We start from the raw sequence: 3,695 nt of genomic DNA, 5'->3' as shown, positions 1-3,695 counted from the left end.
AATTTGGGAATCAACTGCGTTCTGAACATTTGATAAAACTCCGCCGGGATTCCGTCAGGCCCAGGAGACTTATTTTTCGGGCTTCGTGTTATAGCGTCTGCGACTTGTTCTTCTGTAATTTGAGTTAACAGGTTGTTTGCTTCTACCGGGTCGAGCCTGCGTGTGAATCCCGTCATGAAGTCACTGTCCACCGGGATATCCATTGTCGTTTTACCTAATAACTCTGCGAAGTACTTGTGAATTTCGTTCTTGATGTCACTTTGCTGCGTCAGTAACCTGCCGTCATAAGATCTTAGTTCGGTTATTATTTTCCTGCGTTGCCCCTCTTCTCATTAATAACATGATATATAGATGTTTGTTCTCCTTTTACAGCATCGTGAAGTCCTGCTCTTACTTGATGACCTTCCAGCTGTTTCCGCTTCAGTCCGAGAAGTTTAGCCTGAATCCGTTTTATTTCCACGTAGTTGGCGATTACGGATTCATCAGATTCATATAGGTCACGAAGGACTTGGAAGTAATATTCTATCGTCCGTTTTTGCCAAACACTTTTCTCGCGGGAGTAATTCATCAGCGATTTTCTTATCGCGGGTTTCACACATTTCATCCACCATGCCAGTGCCGAGGTATATGAAGTGAATTTGTTCTCGGACGCGTTCCATACGTTATTGAATATTTCGTGGTATTCAGGGCCTTTTACATGTTCCACGTTCAACTTCCACAAGCCTCGTCCCCTGTATGTTTCTTGCCGTTTTAGGTTCATGGTACATATGTATGCAGCGTGATCCGAAAAGATAGTGGCCCATAACTCTGTCTGGAGGACGTGCGTTTCCAGGTCGACTGTTACATAGATCCTGTCGATGCGACTAGCGGAATGATTGGTAATATGAGTGAAACCCGGCAATGCACCGTTCTTGAGCTCCCAGGTGTCAATTAAGGGGAGTTCTGTAATTACGGCTCCGAGTTCTGCACAGTTATTAAAATGCGGCGTCTGGTCTTTTGCAGACAGCACACAATTATAGTCACCTCCAACAATGATATGCTCGTAACGGCCACCGAAAAGGGGAACTATATCATCTTTATAAAATTCAGCCCTTCGCTTCCTGTTCCCGGTACCAGATGGTGCATAGATATTTATTAAACGCGTATTGTGAACGGTGACTGCTAGACCTCTGGCGTTTTTCAGTTTCTCGACATCTTTGATGATGATTCCTTCTTTGGCGAGTATCGCCGTTCCGAGGTCACGGTCGCTCCCTGGATTTACGACTGCATTGTAACCTGTGATGGCATCCAGTTACTTCTTGTAACATAATAACATCAATATCGGCGGCATAGAGCATATCTTGCAAGTTCTTGAGGTTTAATTCGCTACGGATCTTGTTTATATTCAGAGTCCCGATTCTAAAGCTTGTAATGAAGTCGTGATTAATTAAGAATAAAAGTCGTTACGGCTCACTGTCGACGAAGCCTAAGGTTTTCCATGTAGTGGACGAGACGATGTCTCCTCATTTGCTTGTCTTTCTGCACTGGAATCTTTCCTCCTGGTAGGTGTGACACTTCCTTCATTTCCTCATCTGCGGGAAAAATCTTCAATGTCATCTGCCCAGTTTCTCGTATGACTGCGTTGAGGCAACTCTATCTCCAGCCCGCGTTGAGATGGAGTCCTGTTCTTTGTTTCCTTACTTGTGGACCGTTTCGTTTCGCCATCCTGTTGCGTCTGCGTTTTCACTTTTCGAAAGTCGTTTTTTCCCGCTGTGTGCGGGGTCTGTGGGTCAACGCCAAAATTGACAGATGTCATGCCACTGATTTTGCGACCGATTTGTAGCGCCTTTTCACGCACTGATTGTACCTTTTGGGGAGCGTCAGGTGGAGCCATCCTCCGTTTTTTTTATGCTTTTTGGGAGAAGATCCGGATTTCTGCCGTTCCTCATCCTCAGAAGCCTTGATGGGATCTTGTGCAGCATCCTCGTTCTCGTCTCGCTGTACACCTTGTTCAAAAGTTCCGTCACTTCTGGAAAGACCTCCTGTTTCTGTGATGGGCACCGCTTCAGGCAACGGAACGACAGTCGTTCCTTCAGTAGAGCTAGTGGTCACTGACAAGCTTTGGTCATCGTCTTTTCTGTCGCCACTGCTCACCACTGCGAAACTCGATATCGTAGCAGTGTGGCCACGGGTGGCCGTAGCATATGCCACTGGTAAGGCCTTCATCGTCATGGGAGGGACTGCTTCTCTGGCCGGTACCTGCGTCACTCTGCTCTGTATACATCACAATAGCTCTATAGCCGCATACGTAAATATACGAGCGAATGTGCTGCTGAAGATCTATTTTTTTTTTTTTTTTTTTTTTGCCTGACACCATTTAAAGCTGGAAACGTTTGAAAGGTGGTCCACTTCTCCGTAATGACCTTCCCGTATGCTCTGAGGACGCAATTAATCTGCTCCGCAGCTATTTCAAAGGGAATTCAAAAATCCGGACCGTTCTAATCCCGAAGCCTGCATGAGCTACTTTGACACCACCGACGTTTCCATCACAGCGATTAAATTTAAAAGATCCGCCACATCCTTCTATAATCTTACCAGAGCATTTAGCATTCACCATCTTTACGTAAACTGAGCTACTCACAATCGCTAAGTGGATCCCAATTATTTCAGCGAAACTGAGCTTTACTACATCGCGCAAGAACTGTTCTACTTCGAATGCTCTAGGTCGTGCAAAGCGTTCGTCAAACGTGAACTTCATAGTATCTTTTCGAAGCGGTTGCGTCATATTCATGTTCGACACATTTTCACTTATATAATCGGCGTGTAAGGCGCAAGAGCGCCAAACTCCCCACTTACTTGTCAGCACGCGGCCGGTCGCAGCGAGGACGTAAAAGAGGCCTGTCCGCGCAGCTCGCCCTCCGAAGCACGACTTGGCGCCGCTCACTGATGCGTTGACACCGCAACCACACGGAAACACAATTTAGAGGTGAACAGATACTAAATTGACAATATTAATCGAGAACTACACGAAAACTGATTAACCAGAGATATTCCTCCTAACCAACTGCGACCGGTCTCTCGGGAGTAGGTACAAGTTCCCTAGCTGCGCATAAAAAGAAAAAATGATGCATCGGCCGGGAATCGAACCCGGGCCGCCCGCGTGGCAGGCGAGCATTCTACCACTGAACCACCGATGCTGCAAAGTAAGAGTGGTGTGTTACTACGTGAGAAGCGTGGGCGTTGCGCCGAGTCATGCTCGCTGGGTTTGACACTGCTTTCTCTGCGCCCGCCGTAATGCTGGTGACAAATCAAAAAAAAAGAAGTCTGCTAATGATGCTTCCGTCAAAGTCCATCCTCTCAGATCTTCTGTTACCGCATATGAAGTGTGACAAAGTCCATTTACTGTGCACGTAACACTATCAGCGTTATGTCTACTCCAAAGAACGTGCACACTACATACAATCGCACCAAAAAGTATTGGCACAGTTACATTTTAGTGGTTGTAGGTTAAACGAAACATATATTTCAGAACAGAACCCATACATGTGACACCTTACATTACATAGTTTACAAATATGTCAAAATCACCTGTCCTTAAAGTAACATACAGTGTCATGAAAAAAAACATCGCTCTTCTGCACCCAAAAAAGTATTGGCACACGCATATGAATCGGACAGTGTGTTCGTTTTCTTCATTGATGTTCACCATCTAATAG

The 3,695-nt window shown here is 45.7% G+C and overlaps 1 non-coding gene across 1 annotated transcript; it reads right to left on the bottom strand.

Moving 5' to 3' along the window:
* Positions 1-3,105: 3,105 nt before the first annotated feature.
* On the bottom strand, positions 3,106-3,176 carry Trnag-gcc. The gene has a single exon. It is a non-coding gene; the product is annotated as a tRNA-Gly (tRNA).
* Between the last annotated feature and the right edge of the window lie 519 nt (positions 3,177-3,695).

Source organism: Schistocerca americana, chromosome 10 (genome assembly GCF_021461395.2).
Source record: "Schistocerca americana isolate TAMUIC-IGC-003095 chromosome 10, iqSchAmer2.1, whole genome shotgun sequence".
NCBI lineage: Eukaryota > Metazoa > Arthropoda > Insecta > Orthoptera > Acrididae > Schistocerca > Schistocerca americana.
This window is presented reverse-complemented; position numbering and strand designations above follow the sequence as displayed.